This window comes from Labrus mixtus, chromosome 1 (genome assembly GCF_963584025.1).
Source record: "Labrus mixtus chromosome 1, fLabMix1.1, whole genome shotgun sequence".
Taxonomy (NCBI): domain Eukaryota; kingdom Metazoa; phylum Chordata; class Actinopteri; order Labriformes; family Labridae; genus Labrus; species Labrus mixtus.
The window spans coordinates 18,635,125-18,655,380 of NC_083612.1; the positions used below are offsets into that span (position 1 = coordinate 18,635,125).

At 41.3% G+C, this 20,256-nt stretch overlaps 1 protein-coding gene across 2 annotated transcripts in view; it reads left to right on the top strand.

Annotated features, from left to right (window-relative positions):
* ankrd11 (ankyrin repeat domain 11) overlaps nt 1–20,256 on the top strand; it is a 109,304-nt gene that overhangs the window by 50,382 nt on the left and 38,666 nt on the right. The gene's annotated exons all lie outside the window — the stretch shown is intronic.

A 20,256-nucleotide genomic window follows, 5' to 3' on the forward strand; every position in this document is an offset into this window, starting at 1 on the left:
CCATAGTAAGCCGACAAAACCTGTAGAAAGAGGGCCATAAATTGGTACATTCCTGCTCACTCGTCCAAAACACCATAAACCCTCCTCTTCTGCATCACACTTGAGCTAATTCCACTCTGTGCCAGCCTCCCTCGAGTATTACTGTGCAGCCCAAACAGCAGCAAGGGGGATGTGTGGCTTTAGGAGTAGGCAGTGTTGTAGATAGCAAAAAACACTGGGTAGAAAAATGAAGGTGCACTAGCTATTAAGTAAGGTGGTGGAAATGAAAGAGCTAATGAGATGAGGCAATGTGTCCTTTTCTCTCTGTGTGGTTGAAGCTTTGAGCTGGGTGTCTCTAGGCAGAAGTAACCAGCACACACTCATCGGTCTCCTGCACTTCCCCTCTACCGCTCAGTGGCTTTCACACTCTGCAGAAACGTGAGCCTGAATAAATTGTCACACGCTCGCAGATTATCTTCCCAGGATGTTATTTTGTGCAGGGAGGATGTTTGAAATGCCAGTCACAGACACACTGCACCCTCCCCCATCCACACAGTCTTTTATAATGTGCAGTTGAGCACTGAAAGAGTGCAGGGTGGTATTGCAGAGCTCTGCAGGGCTTAATTTTTAAAAATGTTTTTTTGAAGTGTGTGAGCATGCCAGCTCACATTGTAAAAGTGTGTCGTAACGAGGCAACATGTGAGCTGTTCTCACAAGGAGACTTTATGGAGAGGCTGATTTACAGCACAGCTATTCACACCCTTTTGCTTGTTCCTCTAAACCCTCCCCTTCATCTTTTTCAATGAGAATCGTCCTCTTTATCTCCTTTCTGTCTTCTAGTAATTTTTCTCCAGCTCTGTTCCCTTCCCCTTATTTCTGTCTCTTAAAAAGGATCCAACCTCCCCAGCATACAGGGAGAAGCGAGCCATCTGAGGCAGAGAGGGAGGGAGATCGAGCTCGGCCGAGGCATTGACAGAGTAGTGAGGCCCAGCAGGGGTGTGAGCAGCTAAATATAGAGTGCCTCTTTGGAGTGGTGATGATGTCACAGGCCAGAGAAGAGGGGAGAGGCAAACATGGGTAAAGGAAGAACTGCAAGGCTCAGAAGCAACACTCACTTTACATGTCAATAGATTATCATGTTCTGACTATCTGCTCTCTATTCTTCTTTGCAGAATCACAGTTAAAAAGATTGCACAGTTATATATTTTTGACACCTTCAAAAAGGAGGAAGAGAAGGGAAGACATAGTTTGACAGTTCCAGACACATCCAACAGGGAGGCTACCTTTGTTGAACAGCCCTAATATGTAATCCTCTCAGGTGTCTAGCAAGAGATAAGTGTCGGTATGTGAGTGTCTGCAATGAGATGCAATAAGAGGAAATGTTCTGCAGCAAGATATGTGCATGCACATGCATACAAACCTCTACCTCACACTTTTCCTCTGCTAATACAGAAGAATCACAGTGTACAATAACACAGTCTGCAGCATGTGACTACAAGTTAACACTTATTTTGTGTGTCAGAGTGGAAGAAGAACAGGGTAGGGTTTTCTGGTAATCCAACGATTTTGCCAGGTCAGGCCCAGCGAGGCTTTTATTGCAATGCGGCAGCTGCGGCACAAAGCCAGGGCCTATTCCTATTGATCACTAAGCTTGATGGATTCTTAAGTACAGAAGGCTGGCTTGTCTGGTAGGATCTGTCTTACATCATCTGCATTGACTCAACCTGTTCAGGCTGATAATCCGAGTGTCTTTAGAGAATCCCCGTAGTAAGTTCAGCCAACAGCATGATTCGAAAAAAGTCCCAGCAACTACCATGTTAATTTTTAAACGAGCAGTGTGTTTCAGGTTGAGAGGACCTTAAAGTAGATGACATCTGGTTGAGCTGGGCAACGGCTAGCTGGACTATGCACTGAACCTTTTGTGTTGGTAAACATGACAGCTGTAAAATAGTAAAAGTGACCCTCTTTATGACCTGTCTTCAACTGTACGAGTGTCTGCCTTCCTTTCTGTTGTTTCCCCCGTTCAGGTTCCTGTTTTTAACTTCATTGTCATTCTAGTTTGTCTTTACCTAGCAACAGGCTTAAACCCAACAGGGATCCAAGCCAAATAAAAACAAGGTTTCCTAACAGTTTAATAGGTTGGCCTTTTAACTACAATAAATTTATAATAGCTGGCGTACAGTTTGAAAATAAAGACTTTCAGAATGAGCAGGTTCTTTTTTTAACCTTGCCATAACGTGTTTTGAAAAATTGAAGCACTTCATATATAGCTTCTATTTTCATAACAGTTATTCTGGATTTGGCCTCGGGGAAGCATAAACCCCATATTATTATGTGTGGGTGGTTGTGCATGGGCATGCACATGTCCCTCATGTGATATAATGTAGTGAGGCTTTCTTGTGTAGGTTGCTAGGCAACATGGAGTAGAATTCACAGTTATAATCTTTGATTTTAGCTCAGAGATGGAGAGGAGCGAGGGGAGGAGGAGCAAGAATGAGCGAGTGTTTCAGAGTGCATGGCTGAGCCTTGAGAAAAACACGCACAGCACCTTAACAAGCTGCAGGCTTCTCACTGTGCTGGTCACAGGGAATCAATTGTTGTCATTTCATTTCATTTTTTTCTCTGCTATTAAAAGAAATGTTTTGTAGTTTAAAATGGTTTCACCAAGAAAACAAACCGTTGTTGTTGGTGGAGTAAGAAATCTCAATAAAAGCAAGTGGAATGTTTTCAGGTCAGAAATATAAAGCATACCCTCATTACCTTGTGCTTTCTCTACATTGCATCTTTTGATATGCCTTTGCCTTAAGTGGCAGTGGACATGAAATAAACTGGATTATTACCAGAAAAAGGAGGATCTTAGTTGTGTAGCTCTATAGAGAGAGCAAGAATGGTTGTAGTTACTTGACATATCCTGTAGTAAATCCCTGCTAAGAATTAATGTAGTCATGCAGAACAGTAATTACCTTCCTCAATCATATACAGTATCAAGTTGGTCCCAGTCACGCATTTTGATTGTGTGATAAATTCCATAAAGTGTCTACCCTCCCTTCTCATCACTGTTATTATTCTGCTTTGTGGTATCATTTGTCGCTTGACACTCTGTGCTGAAAGCTATATAATCTGACCACATTCAATATCTGATGCTATTCAAATCTACATTTCCAATGGATGAAGTGTTTTATCTTTCATAGGTACTGTGTTAATGCTCTCCTAGAAGTATATTTTGTCTACAGTTGGATTGTATTATTACAGTGTTATTAAAAATGAGTTGTAAACAAACTAGAAAAGAAAGGGGAGGAGAGTAAAATGTTAAGCTGCATTGAAGCAGACCAAACTGAAGGGATGGAAGAGGAGGTGATGGGCTCATTGTGGAATATTTCCGAGTAAATACCAAGTTGGTGTGCAATACAAGTGGGAAACTGGAGAGGAATAGAATGAAGAAAAGCAGCCGAGTGATGGCACAGAGGTAGTGTGTGTAGGCTGATGAGTTAGCTAGCACCCTGGCTGTAATGAAAAGCCTTTGTGTGCTTAATAAGAGTGCTGGCAGTGGTCCAGCAGCTCTGGCTAGTGTAGGATTAGGCCTGGACAATCGGGACTGCAGGATCAAAACAAGGGGCAGGAACACCAGGGTCATTCTGCTTGCTAGGATACCATCTGCCCTGCTTGCCTGCCTGCCGCAGTCAGGGGGAGGGGAAAGAGAGAGAGAGAGAGAGAGAGAGAGGTATGGGGGAGGGGCAGACCAGAGCTCTACAGGCAACAACAATAATGTTGAGGAAGAGCTAGGCAGCTCAGTATGCAGGTCAGCTTTGCTCTGCTCAGTTCGGCATGCAGTGCTCTGCATGCATATAGCCATGTGAAAACCAAAAATGTATGCAGGTGCACTAGTATCATCAGCATATGTTTGCATAGAGTAAAGCCCTTCTGTCTGTGCTGGGAAATCGTAAAAAAAACTGATGTTTCATTTCTAGTGGCTTTTGAGAAGAAATGATTTTGTAAATTTTCACTTCCTTTTATTAATGTGTAGATTTTATTTCACAAACTTGTGATGCAATTTGTAAACATTGTGTAATGTAAATTTCTGTTTTCAACCATAGGGGGGTTCCGAAAACTTGTATTTCCATAATGCTTTTAAAAAATGTGACTGTCTAGTCAGGATGTTCTTAGGCAACATATGTCCTAGTCAGATATGTCCAAACAGACATTTAAATATAGATCTAGATTATATTATATCATCTAGGTAAAAGGTATGGAAAACAGAAATAAATCAGTCAAATTAAACACAATTTATTTAGGATTGTCTGAGGGTAAATTATGTAATTTGGTTTGCTGAATGTGGCTAACGTTAGCAGTGCTGGCCCTGCCAGACTTCTGTCCTCCCTGCAGGTTAACATCCACATGCTTGTGCTAAATCTTGTTATGCATTACTTTGGTTGATATGCTAGTATACCCTGACACAGCCTACAGTCATTTTAATCCCAATTTCCTAGATCAAAATACTAACAAACTGCACTATGCCTGCAAGATGCTATCGTACACTGTGCTTGGTTACATCCAGGTAGAGTGGTGAGAGAAGGCTTGCTAATTGGAGATATACAGTCTATGGCTTCAGCCAAATTTGACCGGCACAGAGGGCCAACTGTGAAAATATGAATAGTTTGCTTAACTGACTAGTAATTCTGAGGGGGATGATATTTAACCAACCTAAAACTAGATCCATAAGTTTTGTCTGAACAGTTTATCGACTAATATTTTGTGAACACCTTCAGTGTTCAATAATTGTACACACAGGTCTTTTAAGATTGTTTACTGACTATGTGCTTGTTTTTCCATTCTTCTACTTCTTTCTCTACTCTTTTTCTAGACTTGACAAATATACTTTGTGACATATTGTTCTTGTCTGGAGATGGGTAGTATATTTTGTAGTTTTATGCATCAATATGGATGTATGTGTCTGTCTTATTTATCTCTGGGTTGGAGGGATCTCTTGGATATCTGAGCTGATTGCAAAGGCTCTTATAGGATCTGGTTAAGTACTTGAACAACAGCATGCTATCAAAATATAAGCTGGTTCTTTTTTATGATGCCAAGAGCAGTCTGAACACTACATACCATCTTTTTAACCTTTATATTTCCTTATTATTCCCTAATTTCTCCATGCCTTATTTATCTGCCCTCAGCCCTGTGCTTTGCCCTGCTCTTTTGTCTCAGACACAACATTTCCTGCAGGCCACATGACGTCAACACTCTCTCTCTCTCTCTCTCTCTCTCTCTCTCTCTCTCTCTCTCTCTGTTCTCACACATACACACACAGCTCAGAGTAGGCATGGCAGTCGGATTGGTTCAGTCCCCCCTTTGTGTTTGTGAGAAATAGATGTGTCCACCAGCATGTGCAGTGCTTGGCCAGAAAATAACATTGTTGGAGCGTTGTTCATGTAGAGTCTCCCTAGCCTCTACATGAACTCAGATCTTGTGGTTATCAGGTTCTGAAATTGTGTACCCCAGCCTGCAACACAATTATTGGATTTTTATAATTTTGAATTGTGACAGAAGCAAATCAATGACAAAAGCAAGATGAAGCTAATTGAAGCTCTCATTATCCAGCAGGATTTATTAGTAGACAGTGTGCAAGTGATGAAGGAGGGGGAGGGTGAAAGATGTAGCAGGGATGGTGTGACATAGGACCAGAGACAGGTTTAGGGAAAGAGGCAAGAGGACAGACAGGCTAAATTGGGGCTGAAGTTGTGGGTGGTGGCTGAGGCAGAGGGGAGGAGGCACAGGCTGATGTAATGTGTAACAATATCCATCCTCTCTGTGAATGCCTGTGTGCACCTTTAGTGTGTGTCTGTGCATTAGGACTGAGGGCCAGCCTGCTGGTTCTCATCAATAATTCACCAGTCCTTTTAGTGCGTCTCCCCTCCTCCTTACACCCACCCCCCCACCCCACCCCCCCCCCAGCTGCCTGCCTCTGTCCTCCCTCTCCTCCCTAACCTCACCATCCCTTCATTCACCTCCTCAACACCACCTGAAACAAATGTGAATATAACCATCACACCCTTCATACTCACTAACTTACTCCTCTTGCCCCATTCCCTACCTCTGTGCTATGAGGTCCCCAGCAACTACAAGTTAGCTTTCTTATCATTACCCATCACAATCTCTCTAATTCATACTGTCATTTCTTAATTCTGTAGTTTACAAGTCCAGGTTTCATTATAGGAACACGTTATTTATGGTCCAAAATTGTGCATGTTTGTGTGAGAGAAAGCTTGTGGACAGGAATGTAACACAGAGCGTAGTTAGTTGTTTTGGTTGCAGCCATCCTCTTGTAGATGGCAGTTTACAGCTCTTTGGCAGAGCTCCCATGGCCGAATGTAATGGTGATGCAGCAAAAAAACAGAGAGAGAAAGTGGAAGAGGGGGAGAGGAGGTCTATCTCTCTCTTAATTACAGATTTGAGGATTTAAGTAGTAACAGTAGTTTGTCAAAACAAACTAAAGCCAAACATACAATAAAAAATCAGCAATAACTAAATGTATAAGTCAGTGAGAGTACTATGTTCTCTTCCTTTGGGATTTTAATATTTGTAGACATAAAGCAAGTAACTTTCATAGAGAGTACTCTGGTTTTCAGTTTTAGCCAGTACTAACTGTAACAATGTCTTTGAAAAGATATTCTCTCTTCATGTGGTACTGCTTTAATTCCCATGTAAGGTGTTATGCAGTGAATCTCATTCGTCACAACCAGCGTAAAGCTAGGGGCCTGACCATACTACACTGTTAATACCCCATGCCCCTGATCTGGAGACTTATTTCAACTGCAAATGATGCAGCAACAGAGTTTATATGATAGCCGTTTGTGTTATCCCATTTCTACAATGATCGTTTTCCTCTCTAGTACCACTTCTCCTTGTTCTCCTTTGCACTCCTTCAGTGCTTCTCTCTGAAGCAGCTACCCCATTTTCTTCCTCCAAGCAGACAGACCCAGCTCAGACCCACATGTAGTGTGAAAACTGCTTCATTGTATTGGAAAATCTGTGGGAGGGACACAAGAGGAGGAGGAACAGGGTGCAGTGGTGGAGGTGATTAGGAAACCAGATCCACGGCTTGGCTTCAAAGAGAACTGGATCTCTCTGCAGTGCTTATTGATCAGCCAGGAATATTGCTTGTCTCCTTGGTATTAAAGTGGATTTTAGCAGAGATATTATGGAGACACTGCACTGCCTCACCATGCATTGAAATCAGTGTATCCGTTTACTCTACTGCAGTGCTTGCAGCTTCGCATTCGAATGGGTGTTTGCTCTTTTACTGTTTTCACCTTGTATGTCTGTGTAGTCCAGGTATCAGTACATTTGCCTTCAAGGGTAGATTTGGGGATATTTCTTGGCTAAGCTTGCCATGTGCAATAAAGTGCAGCGATCAAGGGAGGTAGCAACAGTGACAGCCATTGTAACATTTAAATCCCTCTTTCCTGTCCTCTCATTTTCTTTTCCATCCTAACGTTATCTGCCCCCCTCTTGCTTTCCTTTTTCCTTTCCCTCCCTCCCAGTGAGAAGGCACATGCAGAGCCAAGTAAACACTTTGATATGCGGAAGGAATCTCTACCAACCCCCCACCCCCTTCTGTTTCTCTCTCACTCTCTCCCCATAGCCTATGTAGGTCATCATGACTCACTTCTTTATGCTTCAAAAGCCAGATCCCTGCTCAGTTGCTCTATCTTGAGCCGTCTCACGTTCAATGTTGTGTAAAGCCTGGTTTATACTTCGGCATGGAATGTACGCTGTAGCTATGCCGTAGTGGCCTACGCTGTCGTGAGCACTAAATACTTGTTCATTGGTGTGTCTGCGTAGTCCTGCAATACTCACAACAATAGTTGACAGTCCGATTTTTATTCCTGTTTAAGCGCCAGGTGACATGCTTGTTTGTCTACAAGAAACCATGGCGACTGATGCCGAGCGTATTATATTGCAGTTGTGCAGCAGTTGATTATTACGGCTTATAGTGTTATTGCTTCTGCAGAATTTAAAAAATGGCGGTGATACCGGAAAAAGCAGAAAATATGATGCTATCTGGCATTCCAATCACAGGGCTTACAGTTGCGTCATTTGAAGCGTAGTAAATTTTAGAGGTGCATGTCAGGCTACCGAATTGGGCTCTTCCAAAGGTTCAGGGCCACGTGAATAACGGTGTGTGTCTGACTTTTTGAGTGTGCTGGCAAGGGACCATATTGTGTTAAAAATGGTTTTAGTTTTTCTTCTGTTTAATTTTAGAATGGTATGCATGTTAATTCTGTTTTTTGTTTAGCATTTCCAAGCACTATACTGTTTGAAAATAAAGACTTTCAGAATGAGCAGCTTCTGTTCTGAAAAGGGAAAATCTTCACCAAAATGCAATGTAAGAAACAGACATGCTTGCCTCTCTTCTTCTCTGTACACTGCATTTACTCTGACCTAGATTCCCCATCCATCAGCTTCGGCGAGCAGATTTAGTATTACGTCAGAAATCAAATTCTAAGGCCTATTTCCGTATTTTTGGCCATAAATTTACAGTCAAGGTGACACATGAACATTTTCTCATCTTTACTTTTCTATTTTGCTTCATGTTATCAACCAGGTTTTTGCACATAAAATATTTCTATTTACATTATTTATACCACAATACACATTCAAGAGAGGCTATTTTAGATTATTATCACATATGTTGGCTGTTTTTAATTCCTAGCCCCATAGCGTGACAATATTGACAATCCAATAGGGTCAAATCCAGGCCAGTGCACACTGCAACATCTGTTGGTGCTGCCTGCTTTTACTAGTCCCCCAGCAGGCAACCTGTAGAGCAGTTAGCTATTTATGTGAGTTTGTAGCCCTATTCAGGCTGCTGTTTCAAGCTGTGATATTTACGCCCCTACAAAGTTTCGCCTTCAATCTGAATGTTGCAGAGGTGTAATGGGAGGATGAGCGTTCCCCCCTCTGTAGTGTCCTCAGAGGTAGTAAGGGGGGGGGGGGGGGGGGGGGACCGTTTCAGCGGAGCCAGCAGGGGAGTGCAGCGCTGTGTGCATGTCTGACTGACTGTGTGTCTATGTTGAGTTCCCGCTGTGCCATGCTTCCACAACACCGAAATGCAATGTGTATTCACAGACTGGGACACCAATATTTTGTTGTCTCTGAATCAATATGAATATACAAAGAGGTGATGATGGCTGAGCTAGTTATGACACTTGGGGGGGGGGGGGGAAAAAAAAAAAAAAAGCAGTCTGAAAAGGGTATGTGTTTTGTCCTTGTGACGGATTGTTTTGCCATGTTGTATGTAGTGTGGGGGAACCCCTTTCTTCTTCATCTGTGCTTCTTCCACACATGGCAGAGTATCTGCATATGAATGAAGCCCTTCCGCTTCTCAGCTCTGACACTGAAGCCCCCAAACGTGGCCTCTTGACATGTGTGCTAATATAGATGTGGTATAATTTATTTTTTGCGAATTAGACTTCATTTTTTCAATTTTGAATTTGAAGCTAGCAGAACAGTCTCTGCGAGTGGTAAACTGCAAGTGGCTGGGGTCTGTCCAAGGCATCTACTAGCAATAGCCAGACTTCAGGACCAGGGGTCTCATTTATAACCGTTGCGTACGCACAAAACGGGGTCTGAAACTGGCGTAGGCCTTTTCCCACGCAAAGTCTGTGATCTATAAAAACAAACCTGATGGTAAAATGTGCACACCGGTAAGCAAACTCTGACCCAGGCGTACGAGGCATGGGAAATTGGCGACACAGACGACGAAGTGGTGAATTGAAGCCTGCAGATACATATTGATGTCTCTTCCACAATTTATTTCACTAAATATCAAAATTTACCGACAGATCCACGCCATCATAATCATTCAAACCGATGGTTTTATTTAGGCTATATATATATATATATATATATATATACACATATGTGAGCCGTTTCCAATAAGTCACTTTAATTATGATAATATAAACAAATAAAACCTCAGGACCGGACTTGTACACTAATGTAATCACTGATGTAGAGTTAAACATTAGACTAACACAAAGGCCATAGAGCCACCAGTTTTCATTAATATCTTTCAATATCGTGCATTTATCATCAAGTGTGGTTTTTAGTTTTAATAAAGATGCCTGCGTTAAGACGCACAGAGACCCGGCGGTGGCTTCACACATTTCACCTCCTCCGTACTCAGCACATCTTCATAAGCTGCACGTATTTATTCTGTAAATAATTCAAGTGTGGACATTAAGTCGGGGCATCTCTGACACGATCATTAGGTCTATATATCCTCATAATTAGTCACAGAGCAGACAGAGTTTCCCACGAAAAAAAGGGGCCAATAATCAAACGTTTTTATTCGTTGAGCAAATTTTGATTAATAATATCAAACAGTGAGGGAGACTGCTGACTGAAGTGACCTCTCTGACAATATGAAGAAGTCAGTGTCGGTCCCGTTAACATGTAAACATTGCAGATATTCTCGTGCGTAATGATGAACGGCGTATGTTTTGGCACATAGGACAGGGTGAATGCAGCAGCGACGTGGTGTCATTCTCAGATTTTTCTTAAGTTTGTGATCCTCCTGCTGCAGTAAACTACCGATATGTCCATTTTGTCCTTCACTTCATTCGCAAACTCCTCCGTTTCTGGGTCAGAAAGTTTCGTTTCTTCGTCTAAACTTCCGGGTTTCGCCGCGATCCAGCACTGGTAACCTTTGATCTGCCCCCTCGTTTGTATGCATTTTCATTCACAAGCTGCTTTGCATTGACAGTTTATGGTTGACTGACTAATCTATGTGCACACATTTCCAGGTGGATCATGATTTATAAAGGGAACATTGCGTGCAGGTGTGCGTACGAACGGTTTTATAAATCTGAATCATTTTGTGCGCATTTCTGGGTTTTTGGCGCACGTACATTTTTAGTATGGATTCTACGCACTCTTTTATAAATGAGACCCCAGCTCACTATTCTGACCCAGATCCCAAAAGGCCCTTAGTGTCTCACATGTGTGAGCTTTTGTCCTCCTCTCTCCAGGGCTGCTTTCATATTGGCAAGACCTCGGAAGCGGAGGAAAGGGTGCAGAGAGGATTTTTTTTTTTTTTTTTTTTTTTTGATGAGTCACTCAACCGAACAAAAACAGAAGGAGGTGCTAAGGAAAAACACAATGCCCTGCAATCCCATCCCCCCTTCAGTGCTTCCTGAAAACACTCCAATATTACATCACATACGCATAGGGTTGACAGTTAGGAGTGTATAATGGTAGCCAACCGTTACATGCAACATTATGCCATGAGATAAAAGGGCATGCTGAGAGCACATTTAAATGACCAGGCAAGCACAATAGAGCAAGAAACCGATGAGAGACTTGCATCTGTGTGCAAGATGAGGAGGGGGGTTGGGTGTGCCATGGCAAAATGGAAGCTTTGTGAAGGAAACCTGAGGAGGCTTGGTTTTGGGGCTGTACATTCACACGCCTGTATCACCTATCCCTTTTCCCCTGCCTCAATGCGCCTCTTGTCCTCTGAACTGCCTCACCACATTGAGCTTTTTTGCGGCCACTCTTCTTTTAGTGAGAACAGAATGAGGCCTTAAGAAGAGTCTCTTCTTCAACAACCTCTGATGTCGCTGCAGTCCAAGCTAAGATTGACTTTTGAAGTTTGTGAGATACAGTGAAAGGCAGTAAAGAGCAGCCCAAGTTTGCTTGCCATCCCCTTCAGTTACATGTATGCATTTCCACTTCTGTTTGTGTGTAAGACCAGGAGAAGTCTGTCACTGGCATGGTTGTCTATGGAAAAATATGCCAGCATTGTTCGTTTTTTCAGATACATGCAGAGGACCCCATCATGCCAAGCATTACTATTTTATATTTGTCTCTTATGCTCATCTTCAAAGTAAGTTTTCCAAAAAGAGAGTGGGCGTCAGCACAGGGCCATCAAGAGGAAATTCCAGCTGTGCTGTGTGGGGGTAGGGAACGTCTGAGAGAGTATGGAAGATCAGGAGTCGGTTTGGCAGCCATTCCAGTGCACCAGAAGGTCTCTGACTGGTTTAGTCTGCACGAGAGCTCCCTCTGAAAAACATTTAAAAAAAAAAAATATATATATATATATATATGTATATTTATAGCACTATTTATGAACCAGCTCTGTCCTTAATTTTATTTTGCGTGCTGTTATTTCCCTGTTCAAACCCCAGCTCTCTTCCTTACTTTGGTTTGCATGCAATTTTTTTGCTTTAATTACCTCTCCATCATAGTTAATTTATTTACCTCCCTTCATTTTCCACAAAACATGCGTGTGCTGTTGTTGCTCAGATGCTTTGCTCAGTTTCATCATTTTTGCTGGGATGGCTAAGCTGCTTTACCCACCATGGAATTTACAAACTCAAAACATTCCCATCAAGCAGAGTTTTGATCCTTATTAGGGAGTCAGATTGTTGTTCAGGTGTTTGAAAATTCTATAAGTGCAAGGTTCGAGTAACGAAATAATAAACCTCAAGACAAGCCAACAATTGTCCTATAGCTTTCATTGAAGCTGCTGGTGCATGCTTGGAAAAAGTGCCAATATTCACAGAATAAAACATAGACCTATCACTTAAGAACTAACATACCATTGCAGCAATGAAAATGTTTTTAGTCAAGAGAAAGGGGAATTGAATGGTTAAACTCATCTGTTGGCAACACTCTTCAGTGTTACTGGACTGTTTTGAGTGGTGAAATAGATCATGCTTGATCCATGGTCTGTTCGGATCCGCCCCCATGGTTCGGGACATACGTGATCCGTAGAATGATGGAAAATGTATAAACATGGTTAAGCATTTAATCAATACTACCGCTAAGTCCCTGGGCAGGGTCTCAGTGGAAAGAGGGCAGCATAGTAGTGCCATGTAGACCCGCTATACAATTAGGAAAAGACATCACAGTATTTTAAAATATAGTCTTGTACATTTTTCACAGACTTTCATACAGAAAGGGGTCCTAAAGCTTTGATATTTCATTGTGTATGGTCACGGAAGCAGTGTTTGAAAGTAACAGAGGAAGGAAAGCAGTGTTTTGTCCCTTCTCTGTTCAGTCTCACCGTGTCTACTGTCACGCTGGTAACAGCTGGTTGCTGTGTGTAACAACAGTCAGTAGATTCACGTTAGTGATGTTACAGCCTGCTTTCGTCTGTTGCTGTGAACTAAGCCAAACTTTGTTACAGATCGGTGTGTTTGCTCCAAAAACTAAAACTAAAGTTCCTGAACGCACGCACAGCATTTGTTTTTTTTGTCCGACTCACGCACTGAAGTACAGCAAGAGCACAGACACTCACACATTCCGCTAAATGTATACCGTGTTCAACCATGTAAAAGATCATACGAGAAATAAAGGTTACAAAAAGACATTTGTAGATCACAGCAAACTTGATATTCACCAAACCATTTATATCTTGTGAAAGTTGATGTCCCTGATGGGGGGTTACAAATACTGTTTTTAAAAGGATGCAGTTTTTGTATTACAGTCTGTTGTACTTAGATGTTAAAGAGACTTTCTAAATGAAGAGGGAGTTCAGGTTAATCTAACTGATTCTATTATTGTTATGGGAATTGTACCAATGAGTATATCCTATAGTGGGGAAAAAAAGGGGAGGTGATGCATTATTAAGATTCAAGGAGAAGCATTCTGATTTACATTAATGATGTTAAAATGCACAGTTTGAGGCATATCTAACTAAGGAATGAAAAACCAAAACAAAAAAGACATATTATAAATGTCTTTTTTTGTTTTGGTCAATCCAAAAAAAACGATCTGATCTGTGATAAAAATACATGATGATTTTTATACCCCAGCTGATATTACCAAATGCTCAGGAGGAAATGACATCCCAGAATGAACAAATACTGTGTGTACCAATGTCTCAAGCCAGAGGAATCTGTGACATTTTCTATTCTACCAGTAGAAAAGATGTTGCTTTGAAGCTCTTTAACTTGCTCTGACAGTGTCTGAAGCTTGTGTGAAGCACTGCATGTCCCTATAGACTAACATTTGGTATCATAGCTGCAGCAGAATAGCTCTAATGCCTGTTATGATGTCTACTGTACTGCTTTCTATGTTGCACAGGAAGCTGTTGTGAGACAATGGAACTGGTAGTATGACATTAGCATGATGCCTTCGGAGAGCTAAAGATGCATCTCAGCTGGGATTTCCATAGTATCCATAGTCCTTTTGTGATGCAGCACTCATCAGCAAGACTCGTGTATGGCTGATCTATTTGTTTTAGGGCTGCAACTAACGATTATTTTAATAATTGATTAATCAGTTAATTATTTTTCACATTAATCGATGAATCGGATTAAAAAAAAAAAAAAAAACATTTTGAATTTCCATACGTTTATTCAAAAACAGAACATTAGTTAATTGACAGTGCAAACAAAAGTGCAAAAACAACAGGTTACTGCTTGCAGTGTGTGTTTGGTTTATTTTGTGCTGTGCTGTCATTCATGTGACACGTTTCATCTCAGCGTGTCTGTGTCTCATACAGATATCAACTGGTGGTTACGGGTGACAACAATCAGATGTTTATCGTCAGTAACTTAACAACTTGCTGTAGTCTGTAGCTGCGAACTTAGACAAACAAACTCGATGTTACTTGTGTTCTATGAGTATTTGCGAAGCCCTCTAGCTTCGCTATTGGTTTGGTAACAAACACTGTTATTGAAATGATGTCTCTTATTAAAGTTAGTTGTACTCAGATTTTTAAAAGCACTCAAAATAAGAGTTCAGGTTTATATAACTGAATTATTGTTATTATTATCAATTGAGTTTATTATTGTGTGTACATGTTACTTGTGTTAATGTACAGTTTATGCTTAGTTATTTGTTGTGGAATTTTATTTTATTTTTTTGTGATAAGCCTAGGTACAAACATAACCGGCAAATTTCCTGCGGGAAACACTGCATAGTGTTGACATCTTTAGCTTTTTTCACATATGCACTCCGGGAAATGTCTACAGAATATGAGGAGGACTGCCCCTGAAATCCTACTCATCTGGTTGTTCACTCATGCACCTTACAGCTGGAGAATATTATAAAAATATAATAAGAATGTTTGCCTACATGTCAATGCTATGTGTAGTATGGCTGTCGCTGGTACCACAACACTAACAGGCCAATGTGGAGCTGAGGGCAACCGTCACAACCACACGTGAAGTCACCTCACCACACCTCATGTTCAGACGTAAACAAAGGCAACTGCACTGGTACCTAAACCGAATGTAACTTCGCCCCTTTGAGAACATGTCGGCTTTCAGCCAAATGAAAAAGAAGAACCAACTAATTTAGATAATGCAGTTTGTAAAATCTGTGCCAAAAAGATCCCTGTGAAACGAGGAAACACATCCAATTTGATTTCTGTCCTCGCAAATAGTATCTGGCCCGCAAGATAATTTGAATTATGACTTTTATTTATGTTATGATTTTCTTATGGACAACACTGTGACTGTGTTGGTGATTCTGGTGATAACTGCTGCTGCCGTGACGGTGCTTTGCTTAAACCACAGGTGCTGTCTACTGTCTGCAGCGCTGCTTGCACACTGTTCTGTTGCGAGAGTGTCTGTCACAGATTGTCGTGGTCTTGTTGTTAAGAAAATAATACAATAAACTCACAATCAAAATAATTTTGCGGGCCAGTTATTATTGCTGGCAGGCCAGTTGCAGACCCCTGTATCACAAACACATTTATGATAAAGGGTCGTTGCGATAATACCACATACAGCACTATTGAGCCACCCTCTGTCATCGCAGGGGGGACTCCTTCACCTCAACAGCTCTAATATGTAGTTTGACAGAATCACAATGACAACAAAAGAGCAGAGAAGAACCTAATTGCGAAAACAAAACATACTGCTGCAGTTAAATTATTTGCATTGAGATTGCGTGTGCATACAGTCAATGGTTGTGCACCAATTGCAGGAATAAATACCACAACCCCCTCCCACTAGCTTTGGGTGAATTTTCCTGATTATATCCTGCTGCAGCCTCAGCTCACTTGGACTTCATGCGGAAAAAATACTAGGAGGCTCGCAGGAGAAACTCCAAATAAAGTCTGAGTGAAAAATGTGGTTACTTTGGTAAGTTTGAACAAGGGTATTGTATCTATAAATGTTCATGAATATGCATGACTGTCAAATGTTTGTGGAAAGACAAACCAGCCTAAAGTCAGAGTATGCCATCACCAGAGTTTTGTATCAAGTAAAGGCCTTGTGAAAAGTGTGAATTGGAAGGTAAACGGCCCAAATAGTGACAACCAATGCATTTTGTATTATATGAATCACTCTTTTTTTTTCAGTCTTCTCTCCTTTCACATGAAACAGTCTGTGTTTCCTCTGCGGTAGGGCAGCATTAAGTTATGGGTTAGAGCTTTAATTGGCTAAATTGCATACATATGTTGATAACTGTTGTCTGGAAGTTTGTGTGCGGGTGTTTGTGCTTATGCACATCTGTGTGCAGGCTTAAATGCTAAGAAGTGATACCTTGTGAACAACGGAAGAACAATCCCCTCGGGGTAGTGCGTCTTCCAATTATTGCAGTTTCCATTCTGGACTAAGATGGAGAGCCAGTACGCACCCCCCCACCCCCACCCACACACACACATACACATTTTGACACACAAGAGAGACACAGATGCTAATTCAGCATGAAGCTTGGGTGCTTGATTTAAGAAGCATGGACTGGTTACCTTGTAGTTTGAAGCATTGTTGTTGTATGTTTAACTTCCACTTCTAACTTCTATTACCAACTGCTGGTTCATGACAACACTTTATATGGCCATAGAATCATAGCATCAAGCGTTTTTCACCATTGGACCTCAAGACACTGAGATATCACAACAAGCACTTGTCCCTCTAGTTATGTTTCTGTTTACTGAGTATATTTCAGGATGATACCATGAGTGCTTGATGGTTAATAACTAGGGTTATACCAAACACAATAGTAGCTGCAATACTCACTTTTGAATGCGGACTCAAGATAACAGTTACAGTTTTTGTCTGGCAAATCATCACAATATTTTTAGGAACTGATTATGGTGACAATTTATTTTGTGAGAATTCATTCATGTGTCTGACTCTGGAGCCACATTTGCTCCAACCACAAATTGGAGTGTTTCTGTTGAAGTGACTCGCCTGCAACGGACCCTGTATGGTCAAATGTTAGGTTGTCTTCCTACCTGTTAAACTTATTAATGCTGTTGTTTCATTTGCTTCAACAAGCGCATGGCTAGGGTTAGTTTGGCCAAGGCTAGGTCATTTATGAAATTCATGGCATATAAGGCATGTTGAATGCATACACATTGCAGAAACTGCTATTGCAGAAACAGAGCTACACCTATCATATTGAAATGTCTCAAGCCTGTTTCATGCAATGCTGAACTAATTTCTGTGCATGAGACCAGAGAATGTGTGACTCTGTGTGGCTTTAAGTTTGTTTCTTTTCTGCACAGTTGTGTTAAGATGTTGCTGAAAACACTACATTTGCTGATATGGCTCTTTCATAATAAAATAATTCATACAGCATCATTACAGTTGGCTTTTATTTTGAAGGATTTGTCTGAAATAGAATGTGGTTATTATGAGATTAGTTGTGGTTTAGTGTAACTTCAATTAGCAGAGATTTTCACCAACGCTGCTTCAATTAATCATTTTCGACTTAAGACAAGAAAGACATTAGTTTAAAGCTGTCGTTGTCGGTATTGATACCAGTTTATTGGCCACCTCTACCATGATCCGAGGACAACCTACACCAAAATGATCTGATGGGGAATGCAGGGCTCGACATTAGAACTGGCCTGCTGGCCCGGATGAAGAGAGTCCGGGCCAGCTGATTGTACGTTCAGCTGGCCCACTCGGGCCAGTTAAAATACTGCCTGAAAAAATAAATAGACTGTACCACGTTCTCAACTTCACAGCGCTTTCCTGTCATACCGGTGTTTTGTCAGTAATTGTTTTTTAAAACGTCGCTACAGCATCAACGTATCATAAGCGCTCGTGCGCGCGCATGTGTGTCACAGATGAAAGGCAGCCGATGGCTTCACTGCTGTCCCTCCCGCGAGCACGTTCGTGACTATCGAATTGTACACTCGCACACAGATTTTAGCGCAGGATTTCTCTGATAAAAACAAGTTTGGTCAAACGGTTTTAAAACCATCAGATCCTGACACAAGCCGAGCTTAAATCAGCATTCAAAGGAAAAAAATCCCCGGAAGAGTCAAGAGTGACAGCAGGGCATGACGAAAACAGAAGGGAGAAACGTTTCAGCCACAGTGACAGACAGCTGGAGCTGGAACATGCTGCAGCTAAATTTCCCCTTAAATTTAAAGACTAGATCCTGGTAAAGATAAAAGTTATTCACAAAGCATCTTAGCCCTTAAGAGAGCTCCTAAAGTAAAGATCTAAGGATGAAGAGTTTCTCACAGAGATGAAAGAAGGAGAGAAAGGTGATCATAACAATTCCAGCTCTATCACAGCCTCATATTAATATCAGTCAGATTAAGTAGACTCTACCAGCATGGTGAATAAACATGAGCACATGAATGTAAGAAAAATACAAACTATTTGATATAATAAGAGCTCAATTCATTAAATAAAATTAGAAATTTACTTTTGCATCAGAATGGTTCAAGAGTAAATTGGTGACTGTTATTCTTCAAATCAAAAGTCACTTTCCTGGGCCAGCGGTTACAATGGTACGGAACACAGTTGATCCGCTATCCGTATGTAACGGGAAAACACGTTCAACTTTTCTCCGTTCACTTCCACCGTGTCTGCTTTTATCAACAATCAATAACTTAACGATCGTAACGTCAGCCAGCTGTAGTCTGTGAAATTCTCCACACAGACTGTCAAACAGCGCTGCGTTATAGCCAGCAAATATATTTTTATTATTTCTCAATTTCCTGATCTGATAAAATGGTCCAAATTATCTGTGACTTAAATCTGTGATTATTTGACGTAATACCTTAACTCAAATAAATGTACTTGTGTATGTAAAACGAAAACACATTTTATTATTTTGTAGGAAGTCAAAGGAAAATAGCAGCCATCATAGGAAGAGGGTGAAATGCACTGGCAGGATGTGACCTCCCCTCTGTCAATCTCATTACACCCCTCTCCCTCAAAATCCCACTCCTCCCCTGTTTCACTGTTGCAATAAAAAAAAAATCTTTACCAGATTTAATTGGGGTTTCAGTAACTTAAGCATAATGATAATATTATTTATAAAATGGTCAGAAATAACAGGAAACGCACAGATTACTGTCAAATAAGGTAATACAGACTCACAGACTATACTGTAATAAGCAGGTCAAACGTTTACTACAGCTCGTATAGTCGCCCCCCAAAGGCCCATTCTGAGCCAGGAACAACCCTGGAATGGCTGTGATTTCATGATGTCACAATTTCTTTTTTTGGTATGAAATTACACAACCTTTGCTGCTGCATTATTATAACAGGGTAAGCCGTTGTTATCTCAAATGCTTGTTTGTAGTGATGGAGTCTTTATATTCAAATGTGGATGGTTGCCAAACAAGGCAATTATAATTGGAACATGTTAACAGTATACCACTATATGGCAATAAATTGAATTGTAACCCCTGTATCCATGCTCATTATCATGTGCCAAAATCTAAAAAAACAATACACATCCCTATTGCACTGAAATTGATCAAACTGTAGTTAAATTAAGTTATGGCGACACTATGATGTTGAATATCATGGCAATATTGAATCCATAGGTCTCAATCACCTCTATGGTCACCTGAGCTGATTGTTGGGAACCTGATCTTAAGGAGCACAATTTCTGAGCCTGCCAAAGAGTTTAATGTGGCATCCCAATATCTTTCAGTTCCTCAATCACATGCAAATAGGTAAATATGTCATAAAACTTATATTCATGTGAATATTATTCACATGTGTACATTCTAATGAAAATAATCAACATGCCCTCACCCCAGCAAATCAGTTCTCTGCCCCCTCTGTAAGCAGGCACCGCCCCAGCTCTCAGCTGGCTGTGCTCTGCAGTAGCAGGCCTTTCATCCCTCCATCCTTCCCTCCCTCCATCCCTCCATCCGACCCTGCCCAGTGATTTATAATTCATCTGGGATCCTGCCTCCCTCCACCCCTCTGCACCAGGACAGCATTAACATTCTGTTTGGTCCCCAGCTACGCTGCACCCACGTGCGCATGTTGTGTGTGTGTGTCTGAGGAATGATTCCTCTGCCTCGCCAGTGAGGCTCCATTTAGAATT